The following is a 22,363-nucleotide window of genomic DNA, read 5'->3' as shown; positions in this document are numbered from 1 at the left end:
CTCTTGTCCTGAGCACTAAATCCATTTATCCGACTATTCGGATGATTAACCCCGACTCTTTTTTTTAATTCTCCGGTGAAGAAGGTCTCTGAAAACAGCTGGGTCTTTTGCCCATCTCGTGGCTTTTATAGAGTTGCCAAGCTGCTTCCGTCCTTCCCTCTAATACTGTGTGGCTAAATGCCAATCCCAGTCCAGTGGGTACCGTGATGATCCAATCACTGCCATACTTGGTTAATACTGTGTTAATACAGAGACACACTCATTTGCCTTATCCTTCGTATGGTAGCCTTAAGCTCATCCTGTAAAAATATATATATATATATATATATATATATATATATATATATATATATATATATTTTTTTTTTTTCCTTTTTCTTTTAAACTATTCGCCATTTCCCGCGTTAGCGAGGTAGCATTAAGAACAGAGGACTGGGCCTTTGAGGGAATACCCTCACCTGGCCCAATTCTCTGTTCCTTCTTTTGGAAAATTAAAAAAAAAAATGAGAGGGGAGGATTTCCAGCCCCCCGCTCCCTCCCCTTTTAGTCGCCTTCTACGACACGCAGGGAATACGTGGGAAGTATTCTTAATCCCCTATCCCCAGGGATAATATATATATATATATATATATATATATATATATATATATATATATATATTTTTTTTTTTTTTTGTCGGTCTCCCGCGTTTGCGAGGTAGCGCAAGGAAACAGACGAAAGAAATGGCCCAACCCACCCCCATACACATGTATATACATACGTCCACACACGCAAATATACATACCTACACAACTTTCCATGGTTTACCCCAGACGCTTCACATGCCTTGATTCAATCCACTGACAGCACGTCAACCCCGGTATACCACATCGCTCCAATTCACTCTATTCCTTGCCCTCCTTTCACCCTCCTGCATGTTCAGGCCCCGATCACTCAAAATCTTTTTCACTCCATCTTTCCACCTCCAATTTGGTCTCCCTCTTCTCCTCGTTCCCTCCACCTCCGACACATATATCCTCTTGGTCAATCTTTCCTCACTCATTCTCTCCATGTGCCCAAACCACTTCAAAACACCCTCTTCTGCTCTCTCAACCACGCTCTTTTTATTTCCACACATCTCTCTTACCCTTACGTTACTCACTCGATCAAACCACCTCACACCACACATTGTCCTCAAACATCTCATTTCCAGCACATCCATCCTCCTGCGCACAACTCCATCCATAGCCCACGCCTCGCAACCATACAACATTGTTGGAACCACCACTCCCCCAAACATACCCACTTTTGCTTTCCGAGATAATGTTCTCGACTTCCACACATCTTTCAAGGCTCCCAAAATTTTCGCCCCCTCCCCCACCCTATGATCCACTTCCGCTTCCATGGTTCCATCCGCTGACAGATCCACTCCCAGATATCTAAAACACTTCACTTCCTCCAGTTTTTCTCCATTCAAACTCACCTCCCAATTGACTTGACCCTCAACCCTACTGTACCTAATAACCTTGCTCTTATTCACATTTACTCTTAACTTTCTTCTTCCACACACTTTACCAAACTCAGTCACCAGCTTCTGCAGTTTCTCACATGAATCAGCCACCAGCGCTGTATCATCAGCGAACAACAACTGACTCACTTCCCAAGCTCTCTCATCCCCAACAGACTTCATACTTGCCCCTCTTTCCAGGACTCTTGCATTTACCTCCCTAACAACCCCATCCATAAACAAATTAAACAACCATGGAGACATCACACACCCCTGCCGCAAACCTACATTCACTGAGAACCAATCACTTTCCTCTCTTCCTACACGTACACATGCCTTACATCCTCGATAAAAACTTTTCACTGCTTCTAACAACTTGCCTCCCACACCATATATTCTTAATACCTTCCACAGAGCATCTCTATCAACTCTATCATATGCCTTCTCCAGATCCATAAATGCTACATACAAATCCATTTGCTTTTCTAAGTATTTCTCACATACATTCTTCAAAGCAAACACCTGATCCACACATCCTCTACCACTTCTGAAACCGCACTGCTCTTCCCCAATCTGATGCTCTGTACATGCCTTCACCCTCTCAATCAATACCCTCCCATATAGTTTACCAGGAATACTCAACAAACTTATACCTCTGTAATTTGAGCACTCACTCTTATCCCCTTTGCCTTTGTACAATATATATATATATATATATATATATATATATATATATATATATATATATATATATATTTCAAACTATTCGCCATTTCCCGCATTAGCAAGGTAGCGTTAAGAACAGAGGACTGGGCCTCTGAGGGAATATCCTCACCTGGCCCCCTTCTCTGTTCCTTCTTTTGGAAAATTAAAAAAAAAACAAGAGGGGAGGATTTCCAGCCCCCTCCCCTTTTAGTCGCCTTCTACGACACGCAGGGACTTCGTGGGAAGTATTCTTTCTCGCCTATCCCCAGGGATATATATATATATATATATATATATATATCATATAAGGTGACTAAAGAGGGGGAGAGGGGCTGGAAATCCCCCTCCTTATATCTAAATTTCTAAAAAGGAAACCAGAAGGAGTCAAGCAGGAGTGCTCATCCTCCTCGAAGGCTCCGATTGGGGTGTCTGAATGTGTGTGGATGTAACCAGAAAAAAGGAGAGATAGGTATTATGTTTGAGGAAAGAAACCCAGAGGTTCTGGCTCTGAGTGAAACAAAGCTCAAGAGTAAAGTGAAGGAGTGGGTTGGGAAAATCTTGGGAGTAAAGTCAGGGGTTGGTGGGAGGACAAGAGCTGAGGAAGGAATAGCAATACTCCTGAAGCAGGAGTTGTGGGAGTATGATAGAGTTTAAGAAAGTAAATTCTAGATTGTCATGGGTAAAACTGAAAGTGGATGGAGAGAGTGGGTAACTAGTCGTGCCTATGCACCTGGTCATGAGAAGGAAGATCATGAGAGGTAAAGTTCTGGAAGCAGTCGAGCGAGTGCATTAGCACCTTTGAGGCACAAGATCGGGTTATAGTGATGGGTGATTTAAATGCAAAGGTAAGTAATACAGCAGTTGAGAGTATAATTGGTGTACAAGGGGTTGTCAGTGTTATGAATGAAAATGAAGAGCTTGTGGATCTTTGTTTTGAAAAAAGACTGGTGATTGGGAATACCTGGTTTAAAAAGAGAGATGTACATAAGTATACATATGTGAGTAGAAGAGATGGTCAAAGTGCATTATTGGACTATGTGTTAATTGATAGGCATGTAAAAGAGAGACTTTTGGATGTTAATGTGCTGAGAGGAGCAGCTGTAGGAATGTCGGATCACTATCTTCGGGAGGCAAAGGTGAAGATTTGTAGAGGCTTTCAGGAAAGAAGAGAGAATGTTGGGGAGAAGAGAGTAGTAAGAGTAAGTAAGCTTGGAAAGGAGACTTATGTGAGGAAGTACCAGGAGAGATTGAGTGCAGAATGGAAAAAAGGTGAGAGCAAATGACATGAGGGGAATGGGTGACAAATGGGATGCATTCAGGGAAGCAGTGATGACTTGCACAAAAGATGCATATGGTATACGAAAGGTGACAGGTGGGCAGATTAGAAAGGGTAGTGAATGGTGGGATGAAGAAGTAAGACTGATAGTGAAAGAGAAAAGAGAGGCACTTGGACGATACTTGCAGGGAAGTTATGTAAATGAATGGGAGATGCATAAAAGAAAGTACAAAGAGGGCAAGAGGTGCAAGAGTTGAAAAAGAGGGTAAATGAGAGTTGGGGTGAGAGGGTATCATCAAATTTTAGGGAGAATAAAAAGATGTTCTGGAAGGAGGTAAAGAATGTGCTTAAGACAAGAGAACAAATGGGAACATCGGTGAAGGGAGTTAGCGGGGAAGGGATAACAGTGATGGTGTGAGAAGGAAATGGAGTGAGTATTTTGAGGGTTTGTTGAATGTGATTGATGATAGAGTGGCCGACATAGGGTGTTTTGGTTGGGATGGTGTACAAAGTGAGAGGGTCAAGGAGAATGATTTGGTGAAGAGAGAAAAGGCAGTGATATCTTTGCTGAAGATGAAATCCAGCAAGGCAGTGGGTTTGGATGGTTTTTTTTTTTTTTTTTTTTTTTTATACTTTGTCGCTGTCTCCCGCGTTTGCGAGGTAGCGCAAGGAAACAGACGAAAGAAATGGCCCAACCCTCCCCATACACATGTACATACACACGTCCACACACGCAAATATACATACCTACACAGCTTTCCATGGTTTACCCCGGACGCTTCACATGCCTTGATTCAATCCACTGACAGCACGTCAACCCCTGTATACCACATCGCTCCAATTCACTCTATTCCTTGCCCTCCTTTCACCCTCCTGCATGTTCAGGCCCCGATCACACAAAATCCTTTTCACTCCATCTTTCCACCTCCAATTTGGTCTCCCTCTTCTCCTCGTTCCCTCCACCTCCGACACATATATCCTCTTGGTCAATCTTTCCTCACTCATTCTCTCCATGTGCCCAAACCATTTCAAAACACCCTCTTCTGCTCTCTCAACCACGCTCTTTTTATTTCCACACATCTCTCTTACCCTTACGTTACTTACTCGATCAAACCACCTCACACCACACATTGTCCTCAAACATCTCATTTCCAGCACATCCATCCTCCTGCGCACAACTCTATCCATAGCCCACGCCTCGCAACCATACAACATTGTTGGAACTACTATTCCTTCAAACATACCCATTTTTGCTTTCCGGGATAATGTTCTCGACTTCCACACATTTTTCAAGGCTCCCAAAATTTTCGCCCCCTCCCCCACCCTATGATCCACTTCCGCTTCCATGGTTCCATCCGCTGACAGATCCACTCCCAGATATCTAAAACACTTCACTTCCTCCAGTTTTTCTCCATTCAAACTCACCTCCCAATTGACTTGACCCTCAACCCTACTGTACCTAATAACCTTGCTCTTATTCACATTTACTCTTAACTTTCTTCTTCCACACACTTTACCAAACTCCGTCACCAGCTTCTGCAGTTTCTCACATGAATCCGCCACCAGCACTGTATCATCAGCGAACAACAACTGACTCACTTCCCAAGCTCTCTCATCCCCAACAGACTTCATACTTGCCCCTCCTTCCAAGACTCTTGCATTTACCTCCCTAACAATGGTATTGGATGGTATTACAGTATAATTTATTTGGATGGTATTACAGTATAATTCATTAAAAAGAAAAAGGAGAAACTGTGTTGTTGAATGGTTGGTAAGGATATTCAATGTGTGTATGGAAAATGGTGAAGTGCCTGAGGATTGGTGAAATGCATGCATAGTGCCACTGACAAAGGCACAGGGGATAAAGGTGAGTGTTCAAACTACAGAGGTATAAGTTTTCTGAGTATTCCTGGGAAATCATATGAGAGGGTATTGATTGAGAGGGTGAAGACATGTACAGAGCATCAGACTGGGAAGGAGCAGAGTGGTTTCCAGAGTGGTAGAGGATGTGTGGATCAGGTGGTTGCTTTGAAGAATGTACGTAAGAAATACCTAGAAAAGCAAATGGTTTGCAGCATTTATGGATCTGAAGAGGGCATATGATAGCGTTGATAGAGATGCTTTGTGGAAGGTTTTAAGAGTATATAGTGTTGGAAGCAAGTTTTTAGAAGCAGTGAAAAGTTTTTACAAAGGATGTAAGGCATATGTACAAGCAGGAAGAGAGGCGGGTAACTGGTTCCCAGTGAATGTCGATCTGTGGCAGGGGGGTGTGTGATGCCCCCATGGTTGTTTAATATGTTTATGGATAGGGTAGTTAGGGAGGTAAATGCAAGAGTTTTGGAGAGAGGGGAGAGTATGCAGTCTGTTGTGGATGAGAGGGCCTAGGAAGTGAGGCAGTTGTTGTTTGCCGATGACACAGCTCTAATGGCTGATTCATGTCAGAAACTGCAGAGGTTGGTGACTGAGTTTGGAAAAAAGTGTAAAAGGAGAAAGTTGAGAGTAAACGTGAATAAGAGCAAGGTTATTAGATTCAGTAGGGTTGAGGGGCAAGTTAATTGGGATGTAAGTTTAAATGGAGAAAGTGAAGTGTTTTAGATATCTGGGAGTGGGTTTAGCATCGGATGGAAACATGGAAGCAGAAGCGAGTCACAGGGTGGGAGAGGGGATGAAGGTTCTGGGAGCGATGAAGAATGTGTGGAAGGAAAGAACGTTATCTCGGAGAGCAAAAATGGGTATGTTTGCAGTAGTAGTAGTTCTAACAATGTTATATGGTTGCAAGGCATGGGCTATAGATAGGGTTGTGCAGAGGAGGGTGGATGTGCTGGAAATGAAATGTTTGAGGACTATATGTGGAGTGAAGTGGTTTGATTGAGTAAGTAATGAAAGGGTAAGAGAGATGTGTGGTAATAAAAAGAGTGTGGGTGAGAGAGCAGAATAGGATGTGTTGAAATGCTTTGGACATATCGAGAGAATGAGTGAGACTGATTGACAAAGGGGGTATATGTGTCACAAGTGGAGGGAACAAAGAGAAGCTGGAGACCAAATTGGAGGTGGAAAGATGGAGTGAAAAAGATTTTGAGCGATCTGGGCCTGAACATACAGGAGGGTGAGAGGCATGCAAGAAATAGAGTAAATTAGAAAGATTTGGTGTACCGGGGTCAACATGCTGTCAATAGATTGAACCAGGGCATGTGAAGCATCTGGGGTAAACCATGGAAAGGTCTGTGGTTTCGGTGCAATGCACATGACAGCTAGAGACTGAAAGTGAATGAATGTGGCTTTTTTTGTCTTTTCCTGGTACTACCTAGCTGAAGGGGGGGGGGAGAGAGAGAGAGAGAGAGAGAGAGAGAGAGAGAGAGAGAGAGAGAGAGAGAGAGAGAGAGAGAGAGAGAGAGAGAGAGAGAGAGAGAGAGAGAGAGAGAGAGAACAAGAAGGAAGGAAGGAAGGAAGGAAGTGGGGAAGTAATAAGTAGTGATGAAGTGAGAAGTAGATGGAGTGAGTATTGTGAAGGTTTCTTGAATATGTTTGAAGATAGAGTGGCAGATACAGGGTGTTTTGGTTGGGGTGGTGTGTGACGTGAGAGGGTGAGGGAGAGTGATTTGGTTAAGAGAGAAGTAGTGAAGCTTTGCAGAAGATAAAATCTGACAAGGTGGTGGGTTTGGATGGTATTATAGTGGAATTCATTAAAAAAGGAGGTGACTGTGTTCTTGGTTGGGTGGTAAGGATATTCAGTGTATGTATGGACCATTGAGAAGTGCCTGATGATTGGAGGAATGCATGCATAGTGCCATTGTACACAGCCAAAGGAGATAAAGGTGAGTGTTCAAACTACAGAGGCATAAGCTTGTTGAGTATTCCTGGTTGATTATATGGGAGGGTATTGATTGAGAGGGTGAAGGCATGTACAGAGTATCAGGTTAGGGAAGTGTAGTGTGGTTTTAGAAGTGGTAGAGGATGTGTGGATCAGGTGTTTGCTTAGAAGAATGTATGGAAGAAATAATTAGAAAAATAGGGGATTTGTATGTAGCATTTATGGATTTGGAGAAGACATATGATAGGGTTGATAGAGATGCTTTGTGGAAGGCCTTAGGAGCATATGGTGTGGGGGGAAAGTTGCTAGAAGCAGTAGAGAGTATTTGCCAAGGATGCAAGGCATGCATATGAGTAGGAAGAGAGGAGAGTGACTGGTTCCCACTAAATGTTGGCCTCCAACCTTTCTCATGCCACAGGCATCTTTTGGGCAGGCCATCACTGCTTCCCTAAATACATCCCATGCTTCCCCCACTCCCCTTACATCATTTGCTCTCACCTTTTGCCATTCTACACTCAATCTCTCCTGGTACTTCTTCACACAAGTCTCCTTTCCAAGTTCACTTACTCTCACGACTCTCTTCACCCCAACATTCTCTCTTCTTTTCTGAAAACCTCTACAAATCTTCACCTTCGCCTCCACAAGACAGAGATCAGACATCCCTCCAGCTGTCCCTCTCAGCACATTAACATCCAAAAGTCTCTCTTTCACATGCCTATCAATTAACACATAATCCAATAATCTCCCCTGGCCATCTTTCCTGCTCACATACGTATACTTATGTATATCTCTCTTTTTAAACCAGGTATTCCCAATCACCAGTACTTTTTCAGCACATAAATCCACAAGCTCTTCACTCTTTCCATTTACAACACTGAATATCCCATGTACACTAATTATACCCTCAACAGCCACATTACTGACTTTTGCATTCAAATCACCAATCACTATAACCTGGTCTCGTGCATCAAAGCTGCTAACACATTCATTCATCTGCTCTCAAAACAATTGCCTCATGATCTTTCTTCTCGTGATCAGGTGCAGAGGCACCAATCTCTCCACCACTTTCAGTTTTACCCATATTAATCTACAATTTACTTTCTTATACTCTATCACATATTCCCACAACTCCTGCTTCATGAGGAGTGCTACTCCTTCCTTTGCTCTTGTTCTCTCACCAACCTCTGACTTTACTGCCAAAACATTCCCAAACCACTCTTCCCCTTTACCCTTGAGCTTCGTTTTACTCAGAGTGAAAACATTCAGGTTTCTTTCCACAAACATACTACCTATCTCTCCTTTTTTCTCATCTTGGTTACATCCACACACATTCAGACACCCAAATCTGAGCCTTTGAGGAGGATGAGCACTCCCTGCATGACTCCTGTTTCCCCTTTTAGAATTCAAATACAAGGAGGAAGGGGGGTTCCAGCCCCCCGCCCCCTTTAGTCGCCTTATACGACACGCAGGGAATATGTGGGAAGTATTCTTTTTCCCCTATCCCCTATATCTGTTTTTCATGTTCACACACCACAGGTGATACATTCACATGATGCACAGATCTTTCCAGGTAACTTATTTCAGACCACATTTTCTTTTATTTACTTGTATAAGTGATGTCTGTTTTATATTTTTGAATCATATAAAATGAGTGACTCCATAGATAGAAGGTATATCTGCCAGAAAAAAAATAAAGTTAATGGCTATAATCATTTTGTACATACTGTATTATGTTTCAGTCTCCTGGTAACACCGAGATGACTTGCGATGATAAGCTATTTGCTTGTTCATATACTTTCTCCAAAGTCTTAGTTCGAGATTAAAAAAAAATCATTACATACATATATACAAATTTCATATTTAAATATCACTTGGACAACCACTGCCAGTTTCAGAGCTGTTGCTGTCATCTAATTCTTCTTCACCCTCTAGCACAAAATTCATCCAACTCTACTGCATCCAGGATATGAAGAATTCTTACAGTATCTATATCCCAGGCATTAAATGAGCTGGCATGGGTAAAAGATAGCTTAGCCATAAATTGATACTATATTTTCTCATCCAACAATTTGATGGCTGATAACCCCTGTACTCAAAAACAATTGGCTCATTGTCCAGCATCAGTTTCATGTGCTGCAATTGCTTAATGATGTCACCAGTTTTCTTCCCATCAATACCTCAGGCATGAAATATAAGACAGTACTGCTACAGCTGCATCCCACAGTCAACCAAAGTTATTTTACGTGTTGCTGTCAGAATTCCCCAGAGTGAATGGGCTAAGTAATCTAATTATCTACCTACCTACACACTTTCTTTCATATGTGATTACAGTTTCCCACTTCAGCTAAGTAGCACCAAGAACAGCTGAATAAAAGGCCATATTCACTCACTTTCACTCTCTAATTGTCATGTGAAATGCATTTATCAACATTAATTTTGTCTTCAATATAAAGTGGTGCACCAGATACACAGAGGCTCTTAAATTACTGTCCTCACATACATTATCAACTCATGCTTAATGCGATCATTAGAAATAAGAACCTCTGAAATTTTAAAAGTATGCTTACTTTTCATTCTGTAAACTATACTGATTCATCAAGTGAGAACAATATCTCTATATATACCTCCACTTTAGGTTCCTTAAATTCATTCCATTTCGTCTAATCTTAAATCATTCCCATGGCATCTTCATTTAATATATTCCTTGCCCTAATCAATCTTTCCCATGGTGGTCTCCGATGACATGGTCTGTTGATTATCTTACTTATTATTGAAAGGCAGCTGAGAGAAGCAGAGTATGAGGGCACATACAAATGCAAAAAATGAATAATAGATCTGAAGAAGAAAGAGTACAATTCCAAAAAGCTAATTAATCATTCAGCCTAGTTCAAGTAAACTACAGGCTGACAATAGGGAACGTAGGGAATAACATGACAGATCTTATATTCACAAATGGCATAGCATTTTCTCAAACACAAAAGTGACTGATACAAGCTCATCAGATAAAGGTATCATAAAAATGATTACAGCATAAAATGTGGAAGTAAGTGACTGTGAACATGATACAGTGACCAAAAAAGACAGCACATGGAGTTATGAGGATTTTCACATTAAAACATACAGGTAAGTGAGCAATGAATTTACTCGTTTACTGTCCCAAGAGTCACTTTAATCTATATGAAACTCCCACAGTAATTACGAAACCAGCAATGTCCACTGGGAAGGACCATAGAAAAAAAGTGTTGTGTATATTTGTGGGAAGGGTGCAGGGCATCTGATCAGTGGGGGTTCAGTGTCCACATTGTGGTTGTGGTAATAAGAGCATGAAAGGTTCTAGGATGAGATGAAATTATGATTGCAGCAATGTAGAGATTGGAGATGTCCAAAGCACAGATGATAAACTGTGACTTATGATTGTCTGGGGAATGTAGTTTCAGGTGAATGTATCTCTGGTGGGTGATGAGTATGGCCAAATTGTTGGGGGTGAGGGGATCTGTAAATGAAATGAATGTCTGAATGAAATAGTGAAGTGTGAGACAGGGGTAAGCCTTTCATTTCTTTGTGGGGATTGGTAGTTAGTTAAAGAGTGGTTTGGGTGGGAGGGGTTCTAGTGGTGTTGCACAGAACTGAGTACCAAGCATTAAGAGCTGTAATTGTATTGGGAAGTTCTTTGTTTCACTGTGTAGGTGCTGTGTGGTTGCCAGGTAGCCAACGACTGCTTTGAATGCACTATTTTGTGTGGCTTGTAACCTTGTCATATTTACTTCTGAGAGGACAGAAGAAAAAGCACGCGAGACATAGTTTAAAATGACATATATGAATTGTTTGTGTAAGATGTTAAGGGACTCCTTTTCTTGTCAAAATCTTAGGCCAGTCTGTGTTCTAAGGATATTCAATTTATGTGTTGCTTTTGTGTCGATGATACTGGTATGGGGAGTGAATATCGTGTGTGCTGTACATGATGCTTAAAATGGATTGAGTTTTAAGCAGGAGAGACCATCCATTCAACATGACTGGAGGGTGTGAGTTAGATAGTGTCTGTCTGTATGTTAGTTGTTGCTATTGTGGTGTCAGGGTGTTGCCATATGATTGCGAGGTTGTCTGCTTATGAAAGGACCATCATGTTGGGATTTCTTAATGGTAATGGGAGGTCATGTTGGAAGATATTGAAGAGGGTTGGAGAAAGAAGTGATCCTTGGGAAACTGTCTGGGGTTAAAAGAGTGACTGAAGACTTCTATGGCAATGCACACATTCACTTCTGGGTGAGCCAGTTTCAATTTTGTACAGTAGTGGTGTATGTTTGTTGTTGCTACTGTAGTGTCAGGGTGTTGAGATGTAACTGTGAGGAAGTCTGCATATGAATGGATCTTCATGCTGTGGTTTGCTGATGGTAATGGGAAGTCATGTGAGAAGAAACTGCGCCTTGGGGAACTCTACTTTTGAGGTGAAGCCATTGCAAAAGACTGTCAAGACACCAACCTATGAAACTGGCTAACCACTTTCTGTCAATCCTGTGAAGGGTGGTGTCAAGTACCTTCTGCATGAACGTGTGTCGAACAGCAGTATCAAATATAATGCTGTTGCTTACTGGCACTAGCACAGTCTGGGAGGAGGGATGAGATTTGCCGAAGCCATTTAGGGTATGTTGTGCAAGGTCCCTGTGTAACATGCTGGTGAAAAAGACAAGTTGTGTGGGTGAGAGTGGGGTGTTTTGATGTATACAGCTGTGCATCAGTTTTTTAAGGAGTTTGGATACTGAGAGCAAAAGTGATATAGGGCAGTAAGAGGTTAGGGAGTTTGGTGGGTTTTAGGATTAGTATTATGATGGCAAGTTTCAAGATCTTAGGGATTTTGTTGTGTTGCCAAGAGTGGTTGAGGATCCAGGTGCCTGAACTGCAAAGGGGCTAAATTGTTTTATGTGAAAGTTTGACATGTTAGTTATGGCTGCAGCAGGAAAGTTGTCTAAGATGTTAACAGCACTACTTGTATCAAGTGAGTGTGAAGGGTGGGTGGGAAGTTACTTCTAGATGGATTTCGTTTTGGATATTCATGACTTTCGTATTTAGGTGTACGGTTGGTTTGTAGCTAATTTTCAGTAGTATCTCATTAGTATGTTTTTGTATTCTTTGGTAGAAGGGATTTCATTAGAATGTTTCAGAAGTAATTCATGAGTTGGGGCTTGACTGCAGCAGTCCGAGTATATATGTTGAATATGGTTTCAGAAGTAGTAGAGGATGTGTGGATCAGGTTTGCTTTGAAGAATGTATGTGAGAAATACTTAGAAAAGCAAATGGATTTGAAAGTAGCATTTATGAATCTGGAGAAGGCATATGATAGAGTTAATAGAGATGCTCTGTGGAAGGTATTAAGAGTATATGGTGTGGGAGGCAAGTTGTTAGAAGCAGTGAAAAGTTTTTATCGAGGATGTAAGGCATGTGTACGAGTAGGAAGAGAGGAAAGTGATTGGTTCTCAGTGAATGTAGGTTTGCGGCAGGGGTGTGTGATGTCTCCATGGTTCTTTAATTTGTTTATGGATGGGGTTGTTAGGGAGGTGAATGCAAGAGTTTTGGAAAGAGGGGCAAGTATGCAGTCTGTTGTGGATGAGAGAGCTTGGGAAGTGAGTCAGTTGTTGTTCGCTGATGATACAGCGCTGATGGCTGATTCATGTGAGAAACTGCAGAAGCTGGTGACTGAGTTTGGTAAAGTGTGTGAAAGAAGAAAGTTAAGAGTAAATGTGAATAAGAGCAAGGTTATTAGGTACAGTAGGGTTGAGGGTCAAGTCAATTGGGAGGTAAGTTTGAATGGAGAAAAACTAGAGGAAGTAAAGTGTTTTAGAAATCTGGGAGTGGATCTGGCAGCGGATGGAACCATGGAAGCGGAAGTGAATCATAGGGTGGGGGAGGGGGCGAAAATTCTGGGAGCCTTGAAGAATGTGTGGAAGTCGAGAACATTATCTCGGAAAGCAAAAATGGCTATGTTTGAAGGAATAGTGGTCCCAACAATGTTGTATGGCTGTGAGGCATGGGCTATGGATAGAGTTGTGCATAGGAGGGTGGATGTGCTGGAAATGAGATGTTTGAGGACAATATGTGGTGTGAGGTGGTTTGATCGAGTAAGTAATGTAAGGGTAAGAGAGATGTGTGGAAATAAAAAGAGTGTGGTTGAGAGAGCAGAAGGGGGTGTTTTGAAATGGTTTGGTCACATGGAGAGAATGAGTGAGGTAAGATTGACAAAGAGGATATATGTGTCAGAGGTGGAGGGAATGAGAAGTGGGAGACCAAATTGGAGGTGGAAAGATGGAGTGAAAAAGATTTTGAGTGATCTGGGCTTGAACATGCAGGAGGGTGAAAGGCGTGCAAGGAATAGAGTGAATTGGAACGATGTGGTATACCGGGGTTGACGTGCTGTCAATGGATTGAACCAGGGCATGCGAAGTGTCTGAAGTAAACCATGGAAAGTTCTGTGGGGCCTGGATGTGGAAAGGGAGCTGTGGTTTCGGTGCATTATTACATGACAGCTAGAGACTGAGTGTGAACGAATGGGGCCTTTGTTGTCTTTTCCTAGCGCTACCTCGCACACATGAGGGGGGAGGGGGTTGTTATTCCATGTGTGGCGAGGTGGCGATGGGAATAAATAAAGGCAGAAAGTATGAATTATGTATACGTGTATATATGTATATGTCTGTGTGTGTATATATATGTGTACATTGAGATGTATAGGTATGTATATTTGCATGTGTGGATGTGTATGTATATACATGTGTATGTGGGTGGGTTTGGCCATTCTTTCGTCTGTTTCCTTGCGCTACCTCGCTAACACGGGAGACAGCGACAAAGCATAATAAATTAATAAATAAAAAATGTATAGGTATGTATATGTGCATATGTGGACATGTATGAATATACAAGTATATATGGGTGGGTTGGGCTATTCTTTCGTCTGTTTCCTTGCGCTACCCCGCTAATGCGGGAGACAGCAACAAAGTATAATAATAATAAATAATGTTTGATGACAGGGTGCCAGATGCAATGCAGGGTGTTTGGGTCTGGGAGGTACTGAAGTGAGTCACATAAAGAGGTTTGATGAAAAGAGGCAGTGAAAGCCTACAGTATGATGAAATGTGGGAAAGGTGTCTGGAGTAGTGGTATTGAAGAGAATTTAAGAAAGGCAGTGACAGAATTGGTGAGTGTTTAGTCAGGATTTTCTAAGTATGGATCACGGTCAAATGCCTGAAAATGCTTTGATTGTGCCACTGCATAAATAAAAAGGGATAAAAAAGTGTTTGAATTACAGAGGTATTAGTTTGCTGAGTGTATCTGGGTAGCTGGATAAGTTGTGATTGAGAGGGTGATGCCATGCACACAGCATCAGACTTGGGAGGAACAATGTAGTTTCAGGAATGGTTGAGGATGTGAGAATCAGGTATTTGCTTTGAAGATTGTGTGTGTATGAAATGTTTAGAGAAACAGATGGATTTGTATGCAACCTTTATGGATCTGTGGAAAGCATATGATTAAGGTTGATAGAGATGCTTTATTGAAGGTGTTACGATTATATGGTGTGGAAGGAACACTATTACAAGCAGTGAGGAGTTCATTTCAAGACAGTACGGGTATGGGAAAGTGGGCTGAGAGGGGCGAGTGGTTCCTTGTGCAGGTGGGTCTGTGTGAAGGGTGTGTGATGTTATCAGCTGTTTAATCTGTTTATGGATGGGGTGGTGACGGAGGTGTATGCAAGCGTCTCGGAGAAAGAAGCAGGGAGGCAATCTGCTAGGAGTAAAGGGGGCCTAGAAGGATAGTTAGGTGTTGTTTGCTGATGATATGACAGGTAGCAGATTTAAGTGACAAACTGCAGGAGTTTCAAAATAACGCTGCTAAGTGTTTTCTTTATAGTGGATGATATGACATAAGCAAAACATCCCAAATCAAGGTAATCTTGGGTGAAAAGAAAAACTGAGAAAAGGAAATAAGAAATTAATCAGGACACCTTAAGTGTTTGTAAATGTGACTCTTAAAAGAAGGAAAGTTACTGGAAGTGGGAAAAACAAGAGAAGGAATAAAATTCCACTTCTTCACTGTTTGATGAAAGAAAGAGGTATGATAATGGTCAATCCTCACATGCCAGCCTCCGTATAGAAACTATGGGAAGCAGCAGCCAGACGCATGCTGCAGGTCCAAACCTTGTTGACAGAGACACATGCAGACAGCTCACAAGAGCACTGGCCAATGTTAATACCTGTAGAAAAGGGAAAGGGCAGCAACACTCTAGCAGACAGAAAGGGCTGGTTGCAGAGAGGTGATGCCTGAAGAATTAATTAGATGGAATTATTTAGGCTGAATGCATTACTAAAGAAGATGTTCCCGGTGCTGATCCTGGGATGAACTCATAAGATGTTGAATAAAACAGCAATATTTCTCTATCAGCTTCTCTGATCTCTCCTTCAGTATATCATTAGTACAATAACAAGTGCATTATCATTAGTGCTACCACAAACCTCATCTACAGCAGCAGCATCATCATCTACCCTGGCACCTGAAAAAAAAAAAAAGCTTTTATGGCATGAAGGGTTTCTGGCGTGCAATTCTTCCATCTGTCCTTGGAATATGGAGTCGTCAATAATCCTTACTCCACATTCACTGTCCTTGACATCGTCCAAAGCCTGAAACCATTTTCCTTTTTAATTATCAGCAATAATGGTAAAGGTTTAAGGGGGTTTCACACCTTGTCACACTACCTGGAAGGGTTGGCTCATTATGGTGGTCAGATCATGGATATGGACGATGTTCCAAAGGCAAGGGGGTTATAGCATTGAGAAGTAGATGATGTTTATTGCATTATAAGACTGATTCTTTTAGGAACGAGCAATGGTTTAGAGCAGGGTAATGAACATTCATAAGGGGAAGGCAATACATAAGGTAATGTTTAATAGTGTAATTTCTTATAGGGGTGTGTCATGACATTTTTGTAGTGTCATACTCATAGACTGGTGTCAAGTTGATTAAGTCAAATGTGGAGAATGACTGTATCATATATATTTAGAGGAATTTTATGTATAATATATAGTCGTAGGTTGAGTGTGTACAGGTTAATGTTACATATGTAGCAGTGTTGTGTCATGTATCTAGGGTCATGTTTATTGTGTGAATGTTTGTAGGAATGCCAAGTTTTCTGGGTATACATATGTATAACAAAGAATGTCATGTGCATGAGGCACTACTGAGGACAGTGATGTTAAAAGGAGTTTGAAGGAAGAGAAAGGCATGAAGATAGCAACAGTCCAGTGGGTCCTTTCTAAGCTGTTTGTGGTATATGATAAACACAGAACTTAGTTTAGGGACAGAAAAAAAAAAGACACCGTAGGAGCAATAGCTCTAAATTTTCTATCTATGAAAATGCAGGTAATGTTGGAAGTGGACTTAAAAGGAGGCATTCTTACATACTCTTTTCAAAGGTACAGCCAGTGTTGCTCTCAAATAAACTTGTTCAGTTTTTTCAAACTTGAAGTGTTATTTTCTGAATCCCAAAGCAACAGCTAGGAAACTATGTCCTGGTTATTATATGCAGACTTCTTCACTGTACTATCACCGAAATGAAGTACAATTTCTCATAGAGACTATAGATACCATTGCCACAAATATTTTGTTATTTGTCCTTTGCCTATGTAAATGAAGATTTTGTCCCATGGAAAAAATATTTCTTATGTATTTTTGCATGCTGAATCCAAATATGTTTTCAGAATTTCTCTATCACCCATAGTTTTTAGTTCCAGCATACTCGCATATAATTACATACAGTATATATGTACCAATGCTCTACAGAGTATTTGAAACAAAAAGTGCAACAAACACAGCTATCTTAATTGTTCGTGAAGTGCAATAGCTTATTTTTGAAAGCATAAGCCAAGATAAATGAGTCACCAGGGGCCTACAGAAACATGACTGGAAATGTTGGGACACTCAAGCAGCACCCACTCCTGAGTAGCAGTTCTCTGTCAGTTGCAGGCTAGAACTCAAAGTGCATACTGTCTTTTCCACTCTGTGGACAGACTGTGCTTTTTTGTATTTAAGTGTTGTGATGATACCCCATCCACCATGATAATGCCAAAAAACTGTGTAAATAGTCTGAATTCTTTCTACTAAATCTGTAGTGAATTGACATTCACATTGCTGACATTCATATCGCAAAAATGTTCTTTCACATCCCTCATTATGAAATGCTATGAGCATTACATTAGTTGTAAAATGGGTAACCAAGATAAAAGTTGGGTTCCCCATATTTGTTGTGTCACATGTGTCAGGCTTCTCACCGAATGGGCAAAAAGTTCACGCTTTTGCCATTTCTATGGTTTGGATAGAACCCGAAGATCATGCTTTGGACTGCTACTTCTGCCTGACAAATATAAATGGTATAACACCAAAATCCAAGCATACTGTTAAATATCCTAATTTACCATTTGCTATGAGTGAGGCCAGTACCTTACAGTCAGGAATTACCTGTGCCAGAGCCTCAGAGAAACATGATACTGGGTCTGATGATGAAGAAGTAGACCAAGTAGGGGACAAAATGGATCCAACATTTGAAGCCGAGTCAAGATCTTAATGATCTCATCCGTGATTTAAATTTGTCTAAGTAGCAAGCTGAACTTTTGGGTTCCAGGTTAAAGGACTGGAATCTTCTCCAAAATGAAACTAAAGTTTGTTTTTATCGTGATCACCACATTGTTTTCCAAGAATTTTTCTCCCTTGAAGATGGTTTGGTGTTTTGCAATGATGTTCATTCTGTTATGGAAGCACTTGGCCATGAATATAACACAGATGAGTGGCACTTGTTTACCGACTCATCAAAAGTATGCTTGAAAGTGGATCTATCATACAAAGGAAATAAGTTCCCCTGCATTCCTCCTGCTCATGCACCTACCATAAGGGAATCGTAAGATAACATGAAGCTTCTTTTTGAAAAAAATTAAGAATGCAGACTTTAGTAAAATGTATGTGGTGACCTAGAGGTTGTGGCACTTTTACTCAGAATGGAACTTAGTTACACCTTCCATTATAAGACTGCTGGTCATACTTTCTGTCTCATCAAAATGGGACTACTGTGTTAGTCGATCTTCTTACAAGCACCATACACAACTCAAAACTTATTTTCTTCACATAAGTTCTCTTGCCATCTCTTGTCTGCATAATCATTTGAAAATATAGTCATAACAGAATCTAACAGAACTATGGCTCCTATTCCCAGGCATCATGAGGTGCTATGAATCTCCAGTTTTATATCCGACTCTATTGCTAATGAATGGGAGGGTCATGATAGTAGTCATACCAGCCACTTCTATGACTTTTCCCTCTCTGTTCACAAGACTAACTTTCGTGGTCTCTCTAGTAACCCCTCTTCTGTTGAACACCATTTATCTAGTACCTCTCATGATATCTTATTTCTCTTCGAGACCCAATGGTTTAATGATGCTCTCACTAGCCAGCCCCTTTTTCATATCCAGCTATAATCTCCACTCATGATTCAGTTTAAAGGTGGTGTCTCTGCTTATTCCAACATCGACACAACTGTTGCACATCTCGAGAACCTGGTGTCCCTAAATTTTGATGTTACCTGGCTGAAGGTCTGTCTCCCAACTAACAAGTTTCTTCTGTTTTACCTACTGCCCTTTTGATTCTACAAATCATATATTTTCTTCAACTATCTAAATTCTTCTCATGAAACTGTTGCATTCTCTCACCAACAAATTGAGATCCTCTACTTTGGGGATTTCAGTGATCACCACAGGGAATGTTTGAATTCCTCACATGTGGATGGTGGAGGGGATTTAACTCCTTCGTTCCCCATTCACAATGATCTACAGCAAATTATCTTCCATCCCACCTGCATTCCTGACCACTGTGACCAATCTCCTAATATCCTGGTTCTGTTTATCATCTTAGGTAGAAGTAGCTGGTAGGAACATTAGGCAGGAGCATTAGACAGAAGTGGAGCATTAGACAGAAGTAATCAGAAAATTATGGAGGAGCCTCTGCAAAAACTGTGCTACAGTTGCCCTCTATCAGGCACCTGTTAAGGGCAAGGCACTAAAGGCTGAGATGCAGGAATTTAGACAACTGAAAAAGGGTATAAATTCTGTAGAATTAAGAGAGCAATAAGCAAGAAACAGGAAAAGTGTGGTAGTTGGGAGACAAAACTTGAGCCAAATAACATCAAAGTTTGGGGAATAGAGGTCCTTGAGGTGTGCAACAGGTATGTTGATATTGGAATAAGCACAAACACTGCTTTTGAACCAGAATCATGAGTGGAGATTATAGTTATATATCCCTGGGGATAGGGGAGAAAGAATACTGCTGAGCGTCACAGAAGGTGACTAAAAGGGGTGGGAGTGGGAGCTGGAAATCTTTCGCTCCTATTCTACTCTTCCTAAAGAAGGTACATCCCTCTAAGGATCAGTCATCTGTTCTTGATGCTACCTAACTAACACGAGAAATTGCGAATAAGCATGAAAAGGATGAAAAGGGACAAGTGAGATCTTCATTATTAGACAACTGTCTCAAAAAGAAGTAAGATAATAGGAGAGGTGCTAGACAGCTGGCATTCAACAGAGAAGTTACTAGAGAGACCATGAATGTTGGCATAGTGCATAGAAATAAAAGAAGGTCTAACAGAGAGGGAAAAGTCATGAGAGGGTATGGTACTATTACTGCCACTGCCCTCCCTGTCACTGGCAGTAGAGTCAGGTGGACACCTGGAGATTCTTAGTACCTCATTATGCCAGGGACTAGGGGCCATAGGTTTGTTTGACTCTGTCATGATTATGCTTCAAAATGTTTGAGGGGACAGGAGTTGGCATGAATACTTATGAGAAAAAATAAGAAAGGTTCAATAGGTGTATGATGCTTGTAAGGAGAAGATTTCATGAAAAGTAGGATAGTCTCATTATTGACAAGACAGAAAGTAAGACCAGCAATCCTAACCAATTTAACACTACTCAGTCAGGATGGTAGTGCCACCCTGGGTGGCTGCTATCATTGGCCACAAACAATTACTCCAAGGGTAGAGGATGAGATATTCCTCAAATTAGCTAAGGTATTGTGAGGGTCCAATACACTACAACAAGAGCCCTCTCTCTTGCTGGTAGCAGTCACACAAGAAACTGTGACTCTGCAGAGGGGCCATTTCTCTATTACCTGAGCCCTACCTCTTCCTGGCAGGAGAGTCATACATGCACATGATCTTTAAGTCCACAAAACATCCACTCCAAGATATAGCATGGTTAAGGTTGTGAGTAATTTTGGCATGATAGCATTCAAATATTAAAATGATAAATGCCATAGTCCATGTGGAGAATAATGGAGTATATTCATCAAATTATACCTGCAATGTTATTGGTAAATGTCTCCATAGAGACAAGAATTAATGAGATATTCTTTTTCCTTTTAAGAAATATATTACTTACTTTCTTAGGTGTTTTGAGTATGTCAGGAGTATACTGTATACTATGATATCTAACACTGCAGTATTCAATTAGCATTTTGAAAAATACAAGAGTAAGGATTCTTCTTTATATAAAGCCGAGGTATAATTTGATATCCTTATGCTTTCCATACGGTGAGATCCACTGGTCACATTCTTTCCCATCTTACTGATGTCTGGTCATCATCCTTAAAATATTTTGATAAATCCTACGAAGGTGCCCTTGACATATCCAAAGCTTTTTAATGAGTGTGGCATCAAGGTCTCATCTCTAAGCCCCTTTCTTTTGGCTTCCCTCCTTCACTTTGCTTCCTCTCAGGCTTATCTATCTCTGAGGTTATCAATGGATCAGCCTCTCCCCTTTTCTCCATCAACTGTGGTGTCCCACAAGGTTCTGTCTTATCTCCTACACTTTTATTCATTTTATCCGAGATTTCCTTTCTTCCAATACCAACCAAAGGCATCGATACACCAATGACTCAATACTGCATTTCTCCACATCCTTCAATTCTGTTCCTTTTCTTGTTCGATCTGAATCTCATGCTGACACAACTTCCACAATAAACCCTGATATGAAATCTGGTTAAGTTTATCGTCTGCAAGACCAAGTTTTACCCAACTCTCTATCAAAAATTCCATATAACTTTCCTCTGTAATTCCATCTCTGGACTCAAACATTGTTTGTATTACTGTAACATTCACTTTGTCTTAGAAAGCCCACACTCTGGAAAAGGCTAACCATGCCTCTAAGGAACTGGGAGTCCTGTTTAATTGTGGGAATTTTTCTTCCAAACTGATGCTCCATTTGTACAAAGAATCAATCAGTCTTTATATGGAGTACTGCTGTCAAGTAAGGTTGCTCTGCTACCTTACTTGACAGTCAAAAGCAGTCTAACTTGTAAACTCTCCTAGGCTCACTTCAAAATTTGACCAGCTTCTTACTTTGGCTTTTGCTCCTGACTGGTTGTTTAAACCTACAACCCCTGGCTAGACCACACAAAACTTGGCAAGCTGTTGAATCTCATGATTACTGTGTGGCTGTAAGCAACTTAGGTGGGCTGTTTTAATAACTTTTTCTCTTGCTATGCCTCGGCACTTTGGGTCTCTCTTCCTTTTCATATCTTTCTCAATAACGGTGACCTGGCACATTTTGAAAGACAAGTTTTCCACTTCCTCCAAAATTCATAAATACTTTCCCTTGTCTCTTCTTTTTCTCCTTAATTCTCAAATACTTTCCCTTGTCTCTTCTTTTTCTCCTTAATTCTCATCTCTATATTTTAGCCAAGGCCCAGCCTTTATGTGGACTTCATTTTTTTCCATGACTGAAGCCTCCAATGTAAAAAAAAAAAAAAAAAGAAAAAATCCACTCTCATTAACAGCAAGGTGGAGGAAGAATCACCCCAGACATGTTAGTATTACTCCATATTATAGTGAGTAAATCTCCGGTAGATAAGGAATAGGAACTTGGAGGAACAATAATTATGGCACCTATGCAGCATCACCAGCATTTGGGAGCAATCTTTGAGACACTGCTTACGAGAGATTTCCAGGATACTAATTAATCTATTTATCTAAAACTAGCCCAGGGTCAATTTCAATGAAAGTGTCCTG

At 40.9% G+C, this 22,363-nt stretch overlaps 1 protein-coding gene across 1 annotated transcript in view; it reads right to left on the bottom strand.

Moving 5' to 3' along the window:
* LOC139752849 (uncharacterized) overlaps positions 1 to 22,363 on the bottom strand; it is a 257,324-nt gene that overhangs the window by 95,039 nt on the left and 139,922 nt on the right.

This window comes from Panulirus ornatus, chromosome 13, assembly GCF_036320965.1.
Source record: "Panulirus ornatus isolate Po-2019 chromosome 13, ASM3632096v1, whole genome shotgun sequence".
Lineage (NCBI taxonomy): Eukaryota > Metazoa > Arthropoda > Malacostraca > Decapoda > Palinuridae > Panulirus > Panulirus ornatus.
This window is presented reverse-complemented; position numbering and strand designations above follow the sequence as displayed.